Source organism: Nyctereutes procyonoides, unplaced genomic scaffold (assembly GCF_905146905.1).
Source record: "Nyctereutes procyonoides isolate TBG_1078 unplaced genomic scaffold, NYPRO_anot_genome, whole genome shotgun sequence".
In the NCBI taxonomy this organism is placed as follows: Eukaryota; Metazoa; Chordata; class Mammalia; order Carnivora; family Canidae; genus Nyctereutes; species Nyctereutes procyonoides.
This window is the reverse complement of record NW_026575160.1, coordinates 5,771,446-5,795,449: the sequence shown is the minus strand read 5'-3', so window position 1 is coordinate 5,795,449 and position 24,004 is coordinate 5,771,446. Positions and strand designations below refer to the sequence as shown.

Below are 24,004 nucleotides of genomic sequence, written 5' to 3'. Positions count from 1 at the left end.
AACTGAAACAACCTCCCGCACTAGATTGAATATAGAGTATCACCACCACCACCACCACCATCATCATCATCATCATCATCCTATCTCCTTATAAAGCCAGTCATTGAAGAGACTTTCAAACATATCAAATAATTCTGCTTTTTTACTACTTTTTTGAAGATGGTGATTTTTTTTATTAGAAAAATATTATTTCTGCTCCTTTCATACATCTTATTGTGCAGAAACAGTCTCACACATATCTGAATAATGTACTGTCACACTGTTTAAAGGCAAAGCACCATAGGTAAAGCTGATCAGAGTTCTCAGCTTATGGGATCTCGCTTCCTGGTTTTACTTTAATTTTTGAAAGTCAGAAATGTCATCTCCACAAAATGTTAAGGGGGCTGTAAGAAGTAATCACTTTATTCAATATTATAGTTGGAAATGGGAGTATATTTTCTTTAAGAAATGAAAAACTAAGAAGAAAATGCCACTAAACATCATTGGTGTGTCAGTACAGGCCAGCAGGAGAAATACTGTGAGAAGTTTGTCTCTTTGATACCAAGAAGACATTCTAGTTCAAGCTTTAATATGATTCCTATTTCTCACGAGATGCTTCTTTTCTGCTGCTTCATTCTTTTTCCATATTTCACATCAGAGGATTGGTACAGCCTTTAAAACTTCATTAACAGGAGCAAATCCAATATCCACGGATTTCTTGTCAAAAGGCATTTTTTAACCCATCAGGTAGCCCAGCAGTTTCATTCTCATGAATACTCTAGCCATGAAAAAACTCAATAGGACGCAGCCGAATCCAATGAATAGAAGAAGAAATCTATTGAGTTTTGGAATGTTTGGTGCATTCAATCCGTCCAGGATTATGAAACCTAAACCTCTCATTGTAAACAGGAAGCTGGATGCAAGTCCTTCCATAATATATTGTCCATTTACTCTGTAGGCCAAGAAAGCTACTGGTCTCTGATGTCCATGTTCATCAGTCATAGAACCAACACTTGGAGGTTCAACAATAACATCATAAATTATTCCCCCGGTGATGAGGAAGTAAGACACCACCACCAGAGCATACACCTTCATGGCCAATGGCATGTGCACCCAGGGCGGCTTCTTTTGGGGCATTCGAGCACTAAGAACAGGACGCGGTACCAGGTCTCCATGTTGGTGGCGGCAGGGGTTTCTCTCCCGACCAAGATGGTGATTTTTTTTATAACATAAGTTAGTTATGTTAGCATGTAATGAGTTTATTATGGTTTTTAAAAAGGAGTTAATAAATGCTTTAATAATTTTTTAGTTCTAATTTCAAATACAGTAGTTATTATTTGATATTAATGATATAAACAAATCTATCTGGAGTCTTCAATAATTTTTCAGTGTAAAGGGATTCTGAAACCAAAACATTTGAGAACCCCTGAGCCTCATGATGGACTGAACCTGAAACATTAGAACACAGCTGTCTGCATCCAGACTGGTATAAGAAAGAAGATATATCTCTATTTTGTTTGAGGCACTTGATATTGGGGATCTTTCATAAAGCACCTTGGCTTATATCCTAAAAGATGTATAGTGATCTAATGGATGTAATTAGAATCATAGTTCCTTTTCAACTGCTAGCCAGTGTCCCCCAAATTGAGCTTGTGTACCTTGACTCTTCCTCAGTAATACCCTGTACAATTGAGCAATGATTTTCTTTCTTAACTTTTTAGACAGACTCAATCTTGGGGTAATTGTTAGTCTGGCCATATCAAGTCAATTGTCCTTCTTTTGAAGGGACCTCAGAATTCTGAAATGGTGGATTTTTTAACAAGTCAACTGCCTATAACCACATTCTGTGATCTCTTAAACATAAGGTTTTAATCTGGATTTTGTCTTTGTTCTGTTAATGTCAGTGTGTTTGGTCGAGTTGTTATGGTAATCATATTTTTTTCTGAGACAACAATGAAGGCATGTGGTTTAACAAGTACAGGGTATCATTCAGGACAATGGAAGAATACTTGAATTTGAAATTTTCTGGGAAAATTCATCATTGCTGGTCATCATGTTTGTAAGAAAAGTCCCTAGAATTTGGGAATCACATTTCACTGATTTTTCTTTAAACTTCACACAGTGGATAAGATGGATTTACTAAGATGCTTTTTAATGATAGCATTGCTGTCCTATTGCATAAACTCAGGTGTAAATAAACCGCTAAAAATCCTGACATCTCAAGAGGGGAGAGATATTTTCCTACTTTCCCTTTTTTATGAATCACGTTAGATTTTTAAGATTTTTGTTCAAAATATCATGAGTGAATGCTTATTTTCTCCAAGATCAAGTCTATTACCCATTCTGAGCATCTAAACTTTTAATAATTTGGCCTCATCCTATACAGCTCCTGGAACTCTTAGCAGGACAAACCCTCATAGGAAGAAAGAAGGGAGATGTGTAGATTCCTTGGCCTGATATTAACACAACTCTCTTAACACCCTTAACTTTCTTGCCCCCAGTCATACTCATGTGCACATAAGAAGCCTGAGTCAACTAAACTCTGCCTACTTTCAACCTGATCTAATAGCTTAGCAGTGTTGGAGAAAATCAAGCAACTGTGATGACTTTCTTCCTTTAAAATTGTAACCACTTATCTCAAATGGGCAGCCAGCAACCCACTTCTCTAACACCTCCTCTCTTCCACTGAGGTGACATTGTTTCTCTTTTAACTTCCTCAGGTGATGATGACCTTGTTTCATAATTTATTTTAAAAAGGAGAGATAAAACTGACGTGTGTCTGCTCACACATATTTTACCTTCCCTCCTTTTATGATGGGAGAATTGTCCTCAGTTCCTGTCTAAAGACAACACTCCCTACTCCTGGTCCTATTGTTTGTACTCCTATACCATCCCTGAGAAATAGGAGAAAGCATGTCTGTGCTCTGCAGGAGACAGTATTTATCACACATACTCCCATTCATTGTGCCACAGATACATTGGCTTTCTGTCTTTTGACATTTCTGTCTCAAGTCTCTTATATATGTCCTTTTCTCTATTAGGGATAGTATTCTTTTAGATTTCAGCCTAGATATTATCTGTTACCTCCTCAGAGAAGCCCTCCTTGATCATAGACCTGAAATAGGCTTCTGTATCAATTTGCTAGGACTGCCATAATGAAGAGCCACAGACTGAGTAGCTTAAAGAACAGAAGTTTAGGGCAGCCCAGGCGGCTCAGTGGTTTAGCACCACCTTTGGTCTAGGGTGTGATCCTGGAGATCTGAGATCAAGTCCCATGTCGGGCTCCCTGCATGGTGACTGCCTCTGTCTGCCTGTGTCTCTGCCTCTCATTCTCTCTGTGTCTCTCATGAATAAATAAAATCTCTAAAAGAAAAGAACAGGAATTTATTTTCTCACAGTCCTAGAGGCTAGAAGTCTGAGATCAAGGTATTGGCAGGGTTGGTTTCCTCTGAAGCTTCCCTCTTTGGGTCTTAAATGGGTGTCTTCTTCCTTGGACTATACATGGTCTTCTCTCTGTGTGTCTGTGTCCAGATTTCCTCTTCTTATAAAGATACCAATCATATTGGGTTAGGACACACCATAGGGATCTCATTTTAACTATCTCTTTAAATATCCTATCTCCAAATCTTATCACATTCTGTCAAACTAGGGGCTAAGACTTCAATATTAAGTTCTTGGGGGACAAAATTCAACTCATAACAGCTTTCCCTGGTAACTATCCCATTGTGGCATTTTCTTCCATAGCATTTATCACTATCTGAATTTATGTTATTCCTCCATTTGTTTATATGTTTATCTTACCACTAGACTAGAAGCTCTCTGGAGGGCCTTCATCCATCAATCTCCTCATGCCTAGAGCAGTGTCTAGCACAAATAGAAGCTCAGTGAGTGTTCATGCAGTAACAGAACAGACAGAAAGGAGAGGGGAAGAACTATAGATGCTTTGTTTCAACGTGGTGAGGTTTTTGTACTCACTTCTGCATTATTGTTTTTAGTTCTCAAATATTCACTCTGTTAATATGAGTTATATGGCCTTCGAAAAAATGACTTATCTTCTCTGGGTCTCAGAATCCCCATCTGATAAGTGGGGTACATCTAGGTTTATTGTGAAGATAAAAGTATTGTTTAATAAATATTAGATGCCGTTATGGGCAATTCTTAGTTTAAATCATCCTCACTGTAAGGAAGAATAAACCTATTTTCTTAGTGGTAGTGTAAGAGGTGAGGGATAGGGCTGATTTATACTTAAAGAATTGATGATCCTTCTCTCTAGTCTTTATTATTAACAGCAATAGTCCTTTAACTTTTGGAGCAGAGAAGTTATATTTTATTTTCCAAAAGGTTTGAAGTTACCAGGATGTAAATGTGAGGGGAGGTGTGGATAGTGAAAAATCTCTTAGCAAGCTGGAGTGAGTGTAGGGGTGATAATTCTGATGTTGTCCCTGAGAGTGATATTGCCCCAAAGAGATCCTGGAAAGGACTGTTTTCTTCACCACTGGGAATTCCATCAAACTATGGAAAGGAGGCTAACTCTAAAAGAAAATAGGCCTAAGATTATTCCTATTTTAGAATAAACTAAAGCTCAGTGAGCTGACTTGAATGAAAGTCCCACAGATGAACTCTAAGCTAAGTGCTCTTTTGATGACTTTATCTTGCCTTTCCCACACACTTCAGAAATCAATTGAATGGCAAAAGTGCTGAAACCGAAAGAATATTCTAGAAATCCATGTGGAACCTCTCAGAGGTAGATTTGACCTCTAATGTAGGGTGGGGGTGACCTTGTAAATAGTTAAGAAATACAATGTTTATATTACATCAAGATTTTCATAGGCCCCACCTACTTTGAGGCCAATTTTACGCTCTAGAGACACACACTATTTCCTGCCAGCTACCCAAACAGCTTTGAAGTGATGGGCATAATGACTCATGGTCATGTAACATTCCTTTTAGACACATATCAGTGTATTTGTTATTACATTACTGCCTGAACACCCACAGAACCTCAGGAGATAAAATAGGATTAATGTTTAAGAATATAGTCCTACCCATTTCTATTTTATTCAAATCAAACTTTTGAAATGATCATTGTTGGGAATTCATTTTTGCTTCAAATAAGGATAAGGTAAAGATGTGTGAACAGACTGGTCCTTGTCTTTGGAGTCAAGCCATATTCTGGAACTGTTTTATTTGGAAACCACACCTAAGTCACAGCAAAGAAATTATCTGGCGTGAATCACATGACCCAGCTTGCAAGTATGAAACTGGAAGGAGTTGGCATTACACAGCAGGACATATAGTGGGTAACCAGGAGGTATCCTATAAAATGTGAGATAATAAACATGTGTTGTTTTAAGCCTCTACATTTCAGGATCTTTTGGTATGCAGCAATATAGTCATTATGTCTCCTACAACCCAAAGTAGTAAGTATTAGTATTGATAATGTTTGAGACAGCATTCTAAGCACTTCATATATATTCATTCATTTAACAATCACAACAACTAAAGAAGTAAGTGCTATTATTTTCTCAATTTTACACATGAGGGAACTGAGGCAGAAAGATTAAGTAATGGCCAAAGATCACTCAGCTAAGTGAGGGTTAGAGTTAGTGCTTGGTTTAGGTGCTCTAAATATTAAATGAATGAATAAATGATGTCTCCATTACTCTGCAAACTAAGAATATTAATATTTTGGGGGTTACTAAAACATTTTCTTTTTTTAAAAGATTTTATTTATAAAATAAATATTCATGAGAGACACAGGATGAGAGAGAGAGAGAGAGAGAGAGAGAGAGAGAGAGAGACAGAGACACAGGAAGAGGGAGAAGCAGGCTCCATGCAGGGAGCACAATGTGGGACTCGATCCCAGGTCTCCAGGATCAGGCCCTGGGGCTGAAGGCAGAGCTAAACTGCTGAGCCACCTGGGCTGCCCAAAACATTTTCAGCATGTTAGCAAACTCTATGAAATTAATCAATGGATATGTAATGGACTCTCTCTGTCCATTTGGGTTCTGTGGTTGACATAAAATATGTGTCCCTTAATCCACTGTACACTGTAGATATTATAAGTACTTGATACTATTTACTGTCTAGCTAAGGAAATCATGTAGAAGAGTCTGTCACTTGTCATGATTTGCGGTATGAGATTTACAGCAAGATATGTCAATTTGACCATTTTATTGACCAAAATGACCAGCTTCAGCTGTAAGCAAATAATTCTTCCACCTTGAATAGCCGATGGGCATTTTATAAGATAATTATGATTTCAGTTTCTGTGGGGCAGGAATCAGAGTATAGCTTAGGTGGGTATTCTATGTAACAAGTTGCAATCAAAGTGTTCCCCAAGGCTTAACTGTGGAAAAATTTGCTTCTAAGCCCATACATAGTTATTTGCAGGTTTTTTTTTTCCCTCAGTAGCTGTTGGCCAGGGGTTGCCCCCAGTTCCATGCCATTTGGGTCTTTCCAACATGGCAGCTTGCTTCATCAAAGCTTATAACTTGAGAAACCAATATATTAGAATTGGCTAAGAAGACACAAATCAGTCTTTACAACCTTATTATGGAAGTGATATTCCATCATTTTGGCCATATTTGTTGATTAAAGTGAGTCATTAGGTCTATCCCATACTTAAAGGGACAGTATTACACCAAAGTGTAAATACCAGGGGTCAGGGAATCATCTGAGGCCATGTTAGAGCCTACTTACTAGTTAGCTAGGGGTGGAGCAGGGAAATAGATGAAACCTCTCAGAAAAGTGAACAGATGAAGTGGAGGCCCTGAGGTAGGTGAGCACCTGCAGGTGGCCTCTCCATGTAGCATGGTGACTAGTTTCTGAGATAGAGTGCTCCAAGGGAGTGTTCCAAGAGAAAAAGGCAGAAGCAGAAGCTGCCAGGGGAAGGTGTCACTCATCTGTTCCACTGTGTTATGTTGATCAAAGCATTTTATAAGCCCAGATCAGAGTTAATAAACTCTCCTTCTGACTGGAGGAGCAGCATGCTTGCATAAGACCTGGCAGATTTGGGCCATCCTTGGAAAATAACAACCACAATCAGTGATTTTAGCAAGAGTAATTTAGATTTGAGTTAAAAACTGTATAAGAAAGTGTGTACATACCTCTTTAAGAAACTTGGGTAGGACAGGAAGATGAGACTTAAATGGGTAACTGGAAGAAGAGAGGGTGAAGACAGGACTTTAAAATGATGTTTGCATCTTTGAGGGCCTGATCCTGTAGAGAAGAGCTTGAAGACTGTGACAGAGATGAGCTGGTAGATGAACCCGGTTTCTGAGAGAGGGGAGGGGAAGGAATTCAGAATGCAAATTTGGGGAATTGGGCTTTGGCAGGAGAACTCTTTCCACTGAAACAGAAAGCCAGGGGGAGAAGGTATGATTGGATGTGACCAACTGTTGAAGGCTGATGCCTCGGCAACACACACGATGCAGAAAAGAAGTGTGGAGGCCAAGTGGGAGAGCCCTGGACACTGCAACAGGGTAGAGAAGCAAGGAAGAGGGGACTAATCCCAGATGAAGATGCAGCTGAATGCCACTCAAGGAAGGATTTTTGGTTTAATTTGCATGTTGCTACCTCAACAGGTTGTTGTATCACAGAGTTTCTTCTCACGGTATCACAGGAGATAGCACAAGGAATGTTTTCTTCAGTTGCACCATCTCTGTCCTATTGGACTTGCTCCTGAAGTTCAACTGAGCTGGATGAGACACGAAAAATCTCTTTCAGAAGCAGGACACTTGTGCTCGTCTCTTCATTATTTGTGCTATAATTTCACTTGTGGAATATCTTACTGGCTTCCAGATCAACACTGTGTCCTCAACTTTGGTTGAAGGCTTATACAAGAATCGTAGCTATGAAAAAATGCTGTACAGTATCTATTGACCATTATGATGTCCCTTATTTCTTATATAAGGCCCTGCATGATTTACTTGTTCTGAATTTTGCTGTCAGAAGTTTTTGTCTTTCAAAGAAATAACTTATTTAATTTGTTGGATAATCAAACTGTTAAAGCAAACATTGTTTTTTGCCTTTTTTGTGTATGTGTGTATTGGATGTCAGGATCTAAGAATGAAATTTTTAAAAAAGATTTTATTTATTCCTGAGAGAGAAAGAGAGAGGCAGAGACACAGGCAGAGGGAGAAGCAGGCTCCATGCAGGGAGGCTGACGTGGGACTTGATTCCGGGTCTCCAGGATCACGCCCTGGGCTGAAGGCAGCGCTAAACCACTGAGCCACTGGGGCTGCCCTAAGAATGAAATTTTGTACTGCACCACAGTATATATGGATGGTCATGGATAGAGTTTAAGTCATAAATTCTGAAGTTATATTTCTCTAAGTTATAGTTTTCTCATCACTAAAATGAGGTAGTTTTGGAGCCTAGCTCATAGGATTATTTTGAGGATTAAATGAATTAATACTTATGAAAGACTTAGTCTAGTGCTTGTCAAATGATTACTAGCTCTTTTGGTGTTAATTGTATCCTTCAGTTTACAGTAGCTGATTTGCAAATGTAGAGCTTACCAGTTTTCTGGGCTCACATTTCTATAGTAAGCCAACATTTATCTAACATAGCCACTTTTTCTTTCCATTTCTTTCTTCCAAATATTTTCCACAATTTTTTTTAGATCACCCTATTTACTTCTGCAGAAACTAGAGTAAATGGTTTCTAAGGAATCTTCCAGTTCTTCAATCATATACAGTTTATAATTCTTTTCAGTGGAGGTGTGAACAAAGGAGAATAATGTATATTCAAGGTGATATACAATCAATATGAATGGTTCCAACTTAACGTAGATGGATTCCTTACTTACTTTTGAAGTAGAAAGTGAACATTAATTTAATGCTTGTGATCTTCTTCCTGTAAATGTTCTCCTTACTTGGTATGAATGGATAAGCTGAGCAAACAAAGGGTTTACTAACTCATATCATCTCATAAAAGGCAGGGTAAGAAAGCTTCAAAATTCTTGGCATGTAGGGATATAGAATCTATAAATTTAAACAAAGAAATTATTATTTTCCATTAGCATGAGAAAAAAATCCAAGAGGATACATATCATTTGAGGCACCTAGTAATATCACTGTCAACTTAAAACATTGTGTTGTGAGATAATCATTTGACTGTTCAAACAATGCTGATGACCATTTTTTCTAGAATTTTTTAATAAAGATTTTATTCATTTATTCATGAGAGGTACAAAGAGAGGCAGAGACACAGGCAGAGGGAGAAGCAGGCTCCCTGTGGGGAGCCTGATGCGGGACTCGATCCCAGGACTCCAGGATCATGCCCTGAGCCAAAAGCAGATGCTCAGCCACTGAGCCACCCAAGCATCCCTTTTCTAGAATATTGTAGAGAGAATTGATACATTAAATAGAGGATTGGAACCAAGAAACTTGAGCGTCCTTCCAACTCTTACCATTCATGCTTTTATGATCTTGTCTTCAGAACACTGAGTCTGGAATTACTCACGGTGCAATGTCCTCATTTGAGAATAGGTGAAGCATCTTGACTTCATCGTGGGACTGGGTGTCAGGACCAGCCTCAAACATGGGCAATCAGACATTTCCATCTGTATGCTAAATTAATCCCTCTGAGATCAGCTTAACTGTTACTTTAAAATTTGGCTCTAAGTATGCATTTTTTCAGATCATAGTATGATATTTTTCTTCTATATGTAGCTTTATCATAAAAAGGGTTATCAAATCCTGGCCAAAAGTTGGGTAGGGTAGGTGTACTTTTGCATGAAGTCAGGGATTTTTTTTTTTTTTGCAGTTTGTTTCTAGCTTGGCACAAAAGAGATATACAAGAGGGATTTTTCTATCTCAAGCATCAGGAATTATTAACTGGCTGCCACCCAACTCTTTGAATCGGGCTGGGGTCTCCCTACCAGATCTGATGCTTCATTTTTACTGTTATGTTTATGTGGATGTTTGCTCAAAGTTAAAGGCATGAATATGAATAGGGGAGGGCAGTTACTTAGAGTCTAGGGATTGGGTGCTAGGAGCAGCTCTTTATACCCTGAATCTGCCAGTATGAAAGTCACTCATTCAGAAAGGCCAGGATACTGTAATTTACCGACACTCCACTCCCATTCTGATCCTGGATTTGAAATGACAGACACACAGACATCCTGATCCCATGGCACAGAAAGAAGATACCTGATATAGAAGTGCCCAACATCCTGGTAGATATACATGAATACTAGAATAGTAGATAATCATTGCCAAGGATTTCTTTTGGTGTATAAGATTGGTAACCAAAATATATCAGGAGCTTTCTCTTTTAGTCCTTGACAATCTCAAACTTACTGGAAAAAAATGGAGAAAAATGATTGAATTTGGGATTTCTTCTAATTCTTTTACTAGGCCACCAGTTTGTTTCCATAATTATAAACAATCTTGTATTGTTCCCGAGTTGTTTAGACTATAGCCTGGAAGCATTTCAATGGCAGGGACGAGGTTAAGTCCTTTTGTATCTTAAAGCTCTTCTCCAACAGTAGGTGTAAAGTAACTAAACTCTTGAGACACATTTTTTGATTAAGAAATAGGATTTATTGTGCAGCTCTGGTGACTTAGCGGTTTAGTGCCGCCTTCAGCCCAAGGCGTGATCCTGGAGACCCGGGATCGAGTCCCAGGTCGGGCTCCCTGCGTGGAGCCTGCTTCTCCCTCTGCCTGTGTCTCTGCCTCTCTCTCTGTCTCTCATGAATAAATAAATAAATAAAATCTTTAAAAAAATAGGATTTATTTCCAACTGTTAAAAAAATGATTAAGGACAATTGAGGTAATACAAATAAACTTTATTTAACACTTCAATAATTTTTAAAAAAGATTTTCATTTATGAGAGATACACACACACACACACACAGAGAGACACACACACACACACACAGGCAGAGAGAGAAGCAGGCTCCATGCAGGGAGCCCGAGGTGGGACTCGATCCCAGGTCTCCAAGATCATGCCCTGAACTGAAGGCAGCGCTAAACCGTTGAGCCACCCGGGCTGTCTGTATTGAACATTTCAAGAAGTGAACAGTCTCCATTCAGAGAACTACAAAATGGAGTGGAAGGCAAGAAGCTTTTAAAGGATAAAGAATAAAGAACAAAGAAGAGAAAAACAGCAAATATCTGGTTGTCTGGGGCCATATAGTCAACCCTGTTTGGGTTGAGTGGGAACAAAAAAATAGGTATAGAGCTCAGAGTTAGCTTCGTGTTTGGGTATTGGTTGACTGGATATTCTGCATTTCTGGTCAAGCAGAGCATTTACAGGGACACAAAAGTTATATAAGTTTTGGTTAGCTGATGTGGCCTTCTAGGCAAGAGTGGCTCATTTTGGGTCCAGAAAGTTATTTTAACACAGTTGATGCATTACATATTGGAATTTTAGGTTCTACTTCTAAATATTATTCTAGGTGCTCTAACAATTGAAAAATATGGAATTGGGCTACACACTTCTCTCCCAGTGAATGGTTAGTGTGTCAAAGTGAGGAGGGGGATGAGAGAGGGCAAGAATCAGGGAAGAGGCCCATGATTGGAATGGGGACTTGCTTCCCAGGACCTGGCACAGTCCCTACCTTCTATAAGGTGGCTTCCTGGTAGAGGTTTGTTGATGAATGAATGAATGTATGAATACTGAATTAATCTGGACAGACAAGTTGAGTTAGCTCCAAATCTTTCCTCTCTTTTTCTTGGGAAAGCTGAATTAAATCCAGCTGTTCTTTAGATTGCAAAGCCACTTTTGAGCAAGTTCCTTTCTATTTCTTTCATTTCTATTTATTTTTCCCTTGGGTGCTGAAGACATAAATGCTTCACCAATTATTTATTCTTTATAAGAGTTGGCCCTTTGTACTTGACATTTTCTTAATTGTTCACATTCTGCATATTTCCTTGTGTTTCTTAATGCTGTTCCATTCCCAGTAACATCTTCTGATGAGACTCTAGTGATGAAAGTGCAAAGGGGTTTCTTATTTGAGCCTTTTTATTTATCCTTTCCACATGTCTCTGCTACACATTTTCCCTAATACCAATTTCCTTATCTAAGCTGACCGCATCACTGACAATGTAAATGTGACTTTGAAGTTTCAAATGATTTGAGGTGTTATATCTCCTGCAGAACAAAATTTTTCAAAAATAGAGATGTGCTATCTGGCTCTTTCTCAGAAATACTACAAGGCTTTTAGAATGTGTGCACATCAGCCAGATTCACTGATCTAATGTGACACCTGACCAGCTGGGTGAGAACATATTTCAAATTTATACAACACAAGCAGTAACAACGTGAGCAGCCTCCTGGCACCACTAGATCCTGCAGGACCAACCATAGGAAGTAATACGGAGGAACTCAGAATGGGAGTAGCCCCTGGCAATAAAACTTTAGTCAGCATAACTTCAAAAGAAAATCCATCAGCATGAGAATGGATTTTTCTTAAGAAAAAGAAAAAAACACCCCATTGTAGTTTACAGTGCTATTTTATCATATCTTCCAGTTCTTGTTCACATGCTACTATTTAAAAAATACTAATGATTATAAGATAAATGGAACTTTATATCCCTCTGTCTTTTTTTCCCAAGATTATTTAAATTCAAGTAGTTAACACAGTGTAATAATCATTTTAGGTGTAGAATTTAGTGATTGATCACTTATATACAACACCTGGTGCTCATCACAAGTGTCCTCCTTAATCCCCATCACCCATTTCTCCCACCTTCATCTCTCTCCCCTCCAGTAACCCTCAGTCTGTTCTCTATCATTAGGTCTGTTCCTTGGTTTGCCTCTTTTCCCCCCCCATGTTCAATTGTTTTGTTCCAATTCCACATATGAGTGAAATCATTAGGTATTTGTCTTTCTCTGACTAATTTTGCTTAGCATAATACCCTCTAGTTCCATCCACACCATTGCGAATGGTAGGATTTAATTCTTTTTTATGGCTGAATAATATTCCATTATATGTATATTCTACGTGCTCTAACAATTGAAAAATATGGAATTGGGCTGCACACTTCTCTCCCAGTGAATGGTTAGTGTGTCAAAGTCATCTTCTCTCTCTATTCATCTGTCAATGGACATTTGGGCTCTCTCCATAGTTTGGCTATTGTTGAAAATACTACTTTAAACATGGGGGTGCATGTACCCCTTCAAATCTGTATTTTTTATCCTTTGTGTAAACACCTAGTAGTGTTAATTGCTAGATATTAATGTATTCTTTTGACCTTTATGCCATTACATTTTTTTGTTATAGTTTACCTTGCTTTTGCTGTCATTTACCATATCTTCACCTTTATTCTTAAATATGCTAGCTAATATCATTATTACTACTGCTTAACTTCTGAATTACATTGCAATATAATGGACAAAACCAGCCAAAGCCGTATTCAAACTTCTGCTATTGGTCCTTCTCTTCCTTGTTCTTCTTCTCCTCCTCATCCCTTTCCTTCACCCACTGCATTTTACCTTCTCTCTCTTTCTTTCTGGAGCACAGAATTGGATTGATGTAATGAGCCACACTCCTCAGTTTATAAGAAAATATCATAATTCATCTAGCCCCGGCCCTGTTTTATGACCTTGCTTTACCTTGTCCTGACACTTGGATCCTGTTGACAAAATATCCTGATGTTCAGGTGGTCATTTTGGGTATTCCTTGACTAATCAGATATTTCAATGTTCCTCTTTCCTCCTTTTTTGGGGGGAAAGAGAAAATTTCCTCATATTTTTCACTTCCATTGGATTGTGCTGGTTTTAGTGATTAATGCATTAGAAAAGTGGTTCTGAAAATGTAGTGTTTGCTATCACCTGAAAAGCTTGTTAAAACAGATTGCTGGGCCACACCCTCAGAATCTCTCATTTAGTAGGTCTTAGGTGGGGCCCAACCACTGGCATTTCCAGGTAATATTGGTAAGTGATGTTTGATTACTTTTGGAGAAATGCTTCATTAGAGGATTTCTAACTTTTTATCAAAACACAGGTGAAAGAGAATTGGAGATAATTTAAGGAAAAGTGATTTGCCTAGTGTAAAAAAAAAAACAAGGATTTACTTAGTATATATACTGTTCTAAAGCTGGAAGTCGCTGCTGCTATCAGAAGCCATTTAGCCATATTTCATGAATCCAGGGAGGAGATATGTGCTTTCATTGTTTATTAGCAATAAGGCCAGGTTTTTCCTTTAATTTGAGTTATAAAGTAAAACCCTACCATAATCCTGTAAGAGTCCTAAAACTTAATTGCATAATGTGTAGAATTTTACTATTTGCACATTAATGAAATGGTAGGATAAGAGAGCCAAATGGTAGGATAGGAATGTACAGCCAATGGCCTCATGGCTAGATGTGTATTAATTTCAGGTCAGTTACCTGTGAGCTTCACAGTAGCATTTAGTTATATTTACTCTTGGGGTCTTTTAGAATGGGGAAATAAAAAAATACAACCCTGTAAATGTGGAATGCAAAAAATCATCTGATTTGGGCTAGCAGTGAAAAACAGGGAGAGGCAGTATCAGTGTGAGATGCATTTTAGGGAAAGTTAAAGAGATCTTCACTTATCCCTCTTCTACCTTTTGTAGTTTTTTCTTGCTACAGAAATTTATTACAAAGATGAAAAAGTGCACCTGTGGTTAGATCAGGCCAGGTACATAGCAATATTCAATAAGTATTTGCTGCATGAGTGAAAAAAAACTGAACAAAAAGAGGTAGATGTGAAACTCTGTGGGAGTAGAGAATGGAGTGATGGCATCACCACTGTGTGTCTTTGTCAACGCCTGAGGGGACCTTGGACAGTGATATCCTGCCTCGGATATCGTTGCAGGCACTCTATCTCCCAACCCAGAAATGTGCAGTGATTAGATCTAAGTGTGTAGTGCAAATCTGCCTGAGAGCATGACGTGGTAAACTGTTAACAATCTTTAACATAGCAGTGGAAATTTGAGTTCCCTACCAAATGTGATAGAATCACAACATTTTACGGAAGAAGGGAGATTTGAAGCCTGATGTATTTCCTGGGCAGGCTGCCCCCCATAAACTCCCAGTGTCTAGGCTCCTGGAGGAAAAATGGGATGCTCAGAGAGGGTGCACTGGATGGGGCAGGAGCAAAATTTGCCTACTTCTCAGGGATCAGCCCTGTTGTTAGGATTCTTTATGTAGGAGTCCTCAAATCCCCTCGAGGGACTTCAAGACATAGAGCATGGGAGCACCAGCCTCCATCTTCAGGGATTTTGATTCAGTACATGTAGATAGAATCCCTGAATTTTTTTTTTTAAGATTTTATTTATTTATTCATAAGAGACACAGATTCGGGTAGAGACACAGGCAGAGGGAGGAGCAGGCTCCACGCAGGGAGCCCAACGTGGGACTCGATCCCAGGTCACCAGGATCAGGTCCTAGGCTGAAGGCAGTGCTAAACTGCCCAGCCACCTGGGCTGCCCTAAATTTGTTTTTCAAACAAGTCCCCAGATGATGTTGATGCTCTGGTCTGGGGACCACAATTTGAGACCCATCACTTCAGTCATTTTCTGAGTGAAATAGAAACTTTTCAGTTAATATTTTCTTTAGTGGTGATGGTGAAAAGATTAGAAGTTACTGCAATATTATATTTTAAAGAATGGTTTTAATTGACTCAAATTTAGTGAAAATGTGTTAAAGACCTCCTGTTCCTTCCTGCAAGGCATATAATTAAATTTTAAAAATTATGATCAGGTCCAAATAACAAATTAAAAACTGGAGTTGTTTTAATTAAGAAAGAAGATTAACATTTGTTATATAGTTGAGGGTTGGGAATCCGAGGCTGTGTATTTTGGGGCTTTATTATCTTTCAAGTTTAACATAATGATTTCCTCACTCCATTGAATTTCATTGGAAAAGGAAAACCACACTCGCTAATTGTAGCTAAAAATACAATGTGGCCAGTCCGTTTGTGTTTGTGCATGTGTATATGCGGGTGTGCATGTGTGTATGTGTGTGTATGCATGTGTGCATGTGTACACACATGGTCAGAGAGGCAAAGGAGACTTGTTGTAGTATTTGAATAGTACAGATGTTTTAGATAAGTGTGAGTCAAGGTAAATATTTAAAATTTCCATCTTAGCTTGGGAAATCCAGCACACAATAACCAGAAGTTTTCTGTTATAGTAAGCATCCTATCTTTCACATCCCTTTTATGTTTTAACAGCAGTTGCTTTAATGTACATCGACCCTGATTTTAATCTAAGTAGAATCAGTCATATTTATTTTCCTTTTGATAAACAGCTATGAGGAGAGGATGCTTTACATGAGTTTTATGACAGTGACAGTAACAGTAGTCATAACTTATATTAGCTATCTATTTATTCAGGATATAATTTCATACAAAACTATTGTTTTCCTGAGTACCATAAATAAATCAAATGCTGTTATCAGTTCACTAATGTTATAAAGTCACTTTGAAGTACTCACAGAACAAATATTATTATTTCTATGTTACATATTGGATCCAAGGGATCCTGGACAATACAATGAGTTCCCTATATTTACTCAGGCGAGGTTAATGTAAGAGCAATAATTAAATTCAAGGAGAGATGATCCAATAATTTCAGGCAGTTTCATAACCAAAACATGTTGACTGCCTGGGCGATCAGTATGCAGAAGTAGGTGAGAAACAGGCGAGGAAGCCAAATCAGTTGAACATATTTATTGTAAGCAAAAAAATCAGTTCAAGCTAAATTAAGTGAGTGTTATTGTGGAGAAAGAAAAAAATCAAATCAAGGTAGTATAAAGTCATCCTAAGTCTCTATCCAGTATACTCTTCACTACACAAATATTTAGATATGTTAAGGGCTATAGTTTTTAAGGATCACATTTGCTTTTATAAAAGGGAATTGTGGGATTACTTAATTGGGGAGATTTCCCTAATAATGTATGTTTTAATACAGAATACAGTCACTCAATTAGCTGCTTCTATTGTGGAAAGAACATAAGAGAGTTGAACTTACTGTAGATTTAAAAGATAAAATAACACCCATCATAATGATAAAAATAAGGAAACTTCCAGATTTTTAAATTTGTATGTTTTATGTATTTTTTTATTTTCAGAAATAAAGCAAAATCTTAGAAAACCAACTCAATGTTAACTAACTGAAAACAGACTAGAAATTTTAGAGTAGTGAAGAGGAAAGGCAGTATGATGGTCATGAGGGTAGGTGGTGAGCTATCCATCTGGCTTTAGAGGAAGAGTGCTTTTCGGATTGGCACTGAGGAGAGAAGGACATTTCTACAACTGTCTTCCAGCACAGGCACACATCTAAAAACCTCCACAGTCTATCAGGCCCCAGTGGACAATTGTAAGATTGGTGAGGTCATCATTATTATTGTCATTGTTGCTGTTCCTGTCGCTGTTCCTGTTCTTGGTCTGCCTAGCAAGCTCTCCTGCTGTCTTGTCTCTAGCTACCAGAATGTGTAAGCCAGCTGTGGTCACTTCTGCTACCCCAGCTTATCACCAGTCTCAGTAGAATGTGTGAAACAAGGAAAGTCCATGAGCATCCTGTCTTGTTGTACATGGGCATGTGAAGCTAGGGCTACTACCAGTCACACCTCCTGCCAACACAAAAAGCCAACTTCCAGAAAAAGAGAGTGAAGCCAGCATATGAGGAGAAATAGTAATGAGCAGATATGAGAGATGAATGGAGAGAGAATCCAGGAGACAAAGAATCATTGGTGTGCTGTTTTTCTTCAATCTTGAGCCTGCCCTGGTGGGCATCAACAATTTCCTTTTTTGCTTAGAGTTGTGTCTCTGTCACTTAAATGAAAACACTTAAATGAAAATAGGTTCTAACTCAGGTGTCCTTCCTAACTCCTACCTCTTACCTGTCATTTCAGCTGTGAACTGGTACTGGAAAAAAATTTTTTTAAAGATTATTTATTTATTTGAAAGAGAGTGAGTGGAGTGAGCGAGAACATGAGTAGAAGGAGAGGAGCAGAGGGACAGGGAGAAGCAGATTGCCCACTGAGGAGGGAGCCCAATGTAGGGGGCCCTGGGATCATGAACTGAGCTGAAGGCAGACACTTAATTTACTGAGCCACCCAGGGGCCCCGGAAAATATATTTTAAATGCTAGTTTCTGAATATCCTTTCTTTTCACAAAAACTTCTATGGCCCTATTCCCTTCCGTATTGAGTCTATATTTCTGTGGTTAAATTTTAAAGACAGAAAGAATATTATTGGTGAGCTTCCAGACTTTCAAAACACTGAATGATCTAGGGCACAACCTAGGAATAATTAGAACATCGAACACCCTAATCCATTTTGAAGACTGTAATAGGTTAGTCTTTGAGAGTGAATTCTTGATGTTGTCTACTAGGAGGTGATTACCATCATTCATGACATCTGGGCTGAATCTAAATCTAAATTTTGACTCATAGGAGCTCAATCTGCACGACTTTCCTTGGGGAGGATGGGGCTTTCAGAAAAACTGGAAGTTTTTCTATTTCAAGCTGTTGCAGACAAGAAAATAGATGAATTTGATAAAGGCCAGAGTTTACTGTCTTTACAAGTACACTTCCCAGGGGGTTCAGGTAGCTCTTTTGGAGAATTTTGCTATTCCCTGGATTTCTTTAGAGCAATAATGGAGCACTAGGGTATAGTTTCCAAATCTCTATCTGGTTTTCAGGGGCTTGGTTGGTGAGCACTCATGGAAATGCCTTCTTTAAATACAGAGATAGACCAGTCCAGCATGTGTTGGGCTATCATGATTTATACCTGGGAGTTGACAGAGTGCTTTATGCTAAGCAGACTTTCTTTCTTTCTTTTTTTTTTTTGACCAATGAGTTTTATTTGAATATATTCAAATTCATGTTTTTCATTAATTTGCAATTAACTCATATCAAAGATGTTATTTTATAAGAGCAATTTAGCATCCATCAAACTTTGTGATTATTTTTTCTTATATGCTTGACGATCCCTTCTGACTTCAGGAGACATTAGGCATGTTTTCAAGGGCAGAGACGCACTGGTGAAGATGTGGATTTGGCTCAAATATGAGAGTGGAAGGTCACAGTAAGCCCTGAATAAAGAGCCACTCAAGTTTAATCGAAGGAGTAGTTAACTAGAAATTAGAGCCTGAGATCTGGTTTAGCTAGTTGTGAGATGATGAGCTTGCCTTGCCTTGATTTTCTTTTCTACATAATGGGAATCACAAGGAGTTGTTCAGAATATAAAAGGATATAAAATTATACAAACCTCTTGAAAGATGGGACACAGTTAAGTAGCAGTAAGCGCTATGATTCTTGTAGTTCATCGAACCTTTCTTCTTCAATGCTGATGGTGGCCTTACCTGACTTTGAGGCGAATGCTGCCTCTGCCATGCACTCCCCGAATTACAAGCAAACATGGGTCATGTTTCCCACTTCCCAGGGCCTTTATTTTATGCTGCTATTAATGCATGTTTTGTGGTTCAACTGGATAAGCACAAGATTTTTAGTCAGAATTGCATATGTTTGAGACACAGAATTGAAGGCAAGTGAGTCACTTATCCTGTTCATTCCATGCTTGTATCCTATTTGGAGGAACATGGGGGCAGATAGGGAGTGACGTGAATGAACATGGGGGGTATTTGCTTATGAGGCATAACTATTACCTGTTGGAATAAAAAATGGGAATATTTTTCTTTTCAGAATCATATATTCAACATATAAATATATGTAATATAATCTAACAAATGCATTGGTATAATTTTTACTAAATATTATTTGAGTAGTAATCATTTGTCCTACTTTAGTTTTATCCTTATTACTCTGTTGAAAAAGAGCATCCTTTTTCTTATTAAAGTAGGAAGAGTCTCATGATGTCTTTTTACTCAAAAGGATCTTGAGAGTGGAGGACGAAGGTGGGTGTGGCTGCGGGGGAGGCTATGCCTGGGTTACACCTCACTACTTTTTGCTTGGGCTCCTACATGAGCCACTGATTTTCCCGGTGCTCCTCTCCTTGTTCCCAGTGAAACTACAGGCTGCTGCCAGAATTTTCCTTCTAAATTACAACTTTGATTATGTAATTCTTTACAGCATAAATTTACATGACTCCACACTATTAAGTTAAATAGGAATGTAACAAACTGATGTTCTGAATTCTCTAAAATATGATTTAAACTTTTTAAGACATTAGATAAGACGCTTTAGTTTTTTTATGCTGTCGATTAGATTACTTGTTTTTCCGCATATATGGTCTGCTGCCTTTCTTTCAAAAGCCCTTCACTCAAATTCTTCCTATTGAATGTCTTTATATTATGTAAATCTTATCTCAAAAAGCCACTGTCTCCATGAAGTCTGTCTTGTTCTCCTGACAGCTTTTAGTGTAAATGAGGAAGACCTGGGCTCTGGTGTGATGCAATGTGAAGCTTTCACAGACAGGCCTGGAGCCAGTTATGTTTGTTATTGATAACCTCAGCACTGATCAAGTAGTAGGCCTACAACAAATATTTCCTGAACTGAAAATTGAGTTTGAAAGCTCTCTTCAACTTCTGTTTACTCACATCATTATTGCTATCCCTAGAATCCATGGCAGTCTTCTTCCACAAATTCTTCAGTAAGCTCAGCCAATAGCTTCCCTGCTGGAAGTTGAAGTTTGACTTCAGACTCTTATATCTTGCCTTTTGTTCCTCATGACTATTTGCTCATATGTTCGCTCCTCAAACTGCATTTAAGTTTCTTAAAAACACAGACTAGGTTGCATTCGAAGCACCTGGAGAGGACCCTGTTATAACCGGTGCTCAATTACTGGTCATTGATTGACTCATCCCAAGGTTCAGAGAAATGTCCTAAAAGGAAGAGACCAATTTTGTCATCTGCTGTGGCTGGATCTCCCAGAAAGTACAGATGCTGTAGGCCATTTGTAAAGAAGTGCTAGTGACTGGAAGACTAGAATCTAGCCTTGATTAATTCATAACAAATCCTTATTGAGCAAATTCTATTATTTTTGAAACAATTCAGATTCACTTAGACTACTTAATTTTAACTAATGTGGGTTAAAATTGAGCTAATTTGCAAGAGATTAGTAGGTGAAACAATGGAAAGCTCTCTGCTTTATCAAGAGAAAGGATGTACTATTGGATTAATTCTTCATTGGTGGATGGTGCCTACAGTTTGAATAGCTGCACCAGTTGAATGGCAGGTGCATATCAGTATCCTGGGGGAGGACTTACCATATTATAGTACACATTCCTGGGCCCTTACCCACCCTCAAAGTCTCTAATTCATATAGTTTGAATTGGGAAACAAACATGGAATTTGTGTGGAAAAGTTCCCAGCTGATTATGTTGTACATTTTCAGTAAAAGTCATTGGTTTGGAGCCTTGGTGTGCAAGAATACGTTTTCTTCAGATGAGGGAAACTGGAACCAAAGATAGAAAGCAAAAAGCACTTGACTTTGCTATTTCTCTGTAGTTATTTATGAATAAATTATAGGTATATTGATGAACTTCTTTCACTTTCTTAGAATACCCAAGTTAGAATCAGACAAATGCACATTCCTAAGTGTAGAGCATAGTATATACTTTGTAAGTGGTAACTGATACAAACTCTGAGAATTTAAAAGTTATTATTTTATTTTAAAAGAAGATCTTTAATATTTGTGTTCAGTTACTGGAGACTTTTGTGGCTTCACAGTGCCTTTCCAACTAGTCCTAACTTCTAGTCAAAGAAAAGGTGTGATTTTTCTCCTGAGGGCTCCCCATTGCTCTGTAACCCTTAATCATTCTTGCCGTTGCCTGCTCCCTGGCTGCTAAGCTCTTGGATTTGTTCTCTCTCTCTCTCTCTCTCTCTCTCTCTCTCTCTGCCTCTCTCTCTCCCCCTCTCCAGCTCTGAATTGCTTTTTAAAAAGAAAAGTGGTAGCTTTGGACCTAGGCGTATTACTAATTCCCTCATTCAGGGCCCCATTCAGTTTATTTAACTTTCTTTCTTTCTTTCTTTCTTTCTTTCTTTCTTTCTTTCTTTCTTTCTTTCTTTCTTTCTTTCTTTCTGATAGTCACAGAGAGAGAGAGAGAGAGAGAGAGAGAGAGAGAGAGGCAGAGACACAGGCAGAGGGAGAAGCAGGCTCCATGCACCGGGAGCCCGATGTGGGATTCGATCCCGGGACTCCAGGATCGCGCCCTGGGCCAAAGGCAGGCGCTAAACCTCTGCGCCACCCAGGGATCCCTAACTGTCTTCTTTAAATGGGCTACACACATTTTTAAATCTGAATGCTTAAGAATCATCAAACAAAGCTGTTTTTAAACAAGATTATATAGAGGATATGTGGCTGTTATTAGTAGGAACTCTGCTTAAAAATTTCTCAGGAAACCACAAGCATTCATCTGCAGGGAGGTACAACACTGGGTATTCCCCACATCTGTGCCATATGGATGGCTCTCTGTGAAACAGTCTCTCACTCAAGTCCTTTTGGTGCTTATGTCCACTTAAATGGGGGCTCTTGAGTAGAATTTTATTCTAGGAGAGTGTTTGATCAGGACTGACGGTCTATGAACTTCCATTGGATTGGTCATGTTCCAGCCACTGCGGGTGGATGTCAATCAGACATCTTACATGAGAAAGTTGAGGATGGAGGACTTCATACTTTGCTGGAGATCAGGATCACTGCTTGGTGCACATTTCCTCTCTCACTCAGCGAAGTCACATCTGTGTGGCTTGCTAGTCCATGGTATTGTGACTTAAACTACAGACCATAAAGGAGCCAGATTCAGGGCATCTGTCCATGAAAGGTGCTATGATGGCATACTAATGCTGTTGCTACAGCAACTAGATAACATCAACTGATTATCATTTGGTGAACATAGGCATTTGCTTGCACAGAAATACACTGCCCCTGGAAATGTGGGCATGAACTTGCAAATCCAACAGGTGTAGTTAGGAGTTGAAATTCAATTAAGAAGTTCATATGACCACCCCCCCCCCCCCCCCGCAATCCTGCCTTCAACTTTTTTGATTGGAAGACTTCAGACTTCCAGGCAACACCTTGAGTGGATTCTATATACTTCTGGTCAGTTTTGATTAACTCAGCCCACTTTTCAGTTTTCCAGCTCACGTCTAATCCAAACTCTTACTTTTTTTTTTTTTTTTTTTTTGCTCCATCTCTAAGGCCAGAGGACCCCCAGTGTTCTGGAATGGGGAAGGGAGAGACCCTACATTAGATTTCTCCCACTTGGTTGATGATGTTTCTCTCTTGGCCTTTGGTGCCCCTTTGGAGCAGCATCTCATGGGGCAGTCTTTTCTTGGGGCACAAGTGTGTGGTCTCCCCACTACCTCATTCTCTGATGTTGGAATCCCATATTTTCCAAAACCTCTTTGCACCCCCATCAGCACCTGCTGCCAAAATTCAGCCTTAGCCAGCACTTGGTAAACAGCTTTCTTGGAAGCTTCCATGAAAGACAGCTGGAGCACAGCTAATATCTGCATGGTCCTTTTGGCACTGAAGAAATCAAGTATCTTTTTCACTTCAATGGCATCCTCCTTCCACTATAATGCCATTCCCATTTCTTTCCTTTGCTCAAATAGGCAGAGGCTAAGCTTACCTACAAAGAGCAATCCCTTCTTCTAAGAAAGCCCTCTTGGAGTTCCTCAACACCTTCTTAGCCTTTAGAGAAGAAAAGCACTTCCCCCACATTTGGAAAAGGGGGTGGGTTCCTTCTCACTTTGGGTTCAAGGCCAGTGTCTTCACCTCTGCCTTTGGTTCTTGTGTAGCAGTCATTCCAACCTTGCCTACAATTAGAACCATGCAGGCAACTAAAAAAAAAAAAAAAAAAAAAAAAAAGCCAGTTGGCTAGGTTGGTGCCACAGCCCAATTAAATCATTGTCTCTCTGGGAGGCATCCAGGCATCAGATTCTCAAGCTTCCAGGTGATTCTAATGTGTAGCCAACATTGAGCACCACTGTGCATAGACTAGACGTAGGAGTGAGCATGAACAGGTCAGCCTGGTTTTGCCACCTCTTCATAAGACCTGGCAAGAGTTGCAGGTGTTACAGGTGTCTGGAGGTATCGATGGTCTTTTTAGAATGTGGATACTAGTGTCCTGTTTCCAGCT

General features: G+C 38.9%; 1 pseudogene; it reads right to left on the bottom strand.

Annotated features, from left to right (window-relative positions):
* Nucleotides 1-401: 401 nt before the first annotated feature.
* LOC129502703 (oligosaccharyltransferase complex subunit OSTC-like) lies at nucleotides 402-1,154 on the bottom strand (annotated as a pseudogene).
* Between the last annotated feature and the right edge of the window lie 22,850 nt (nucleotides 1,155-24,004).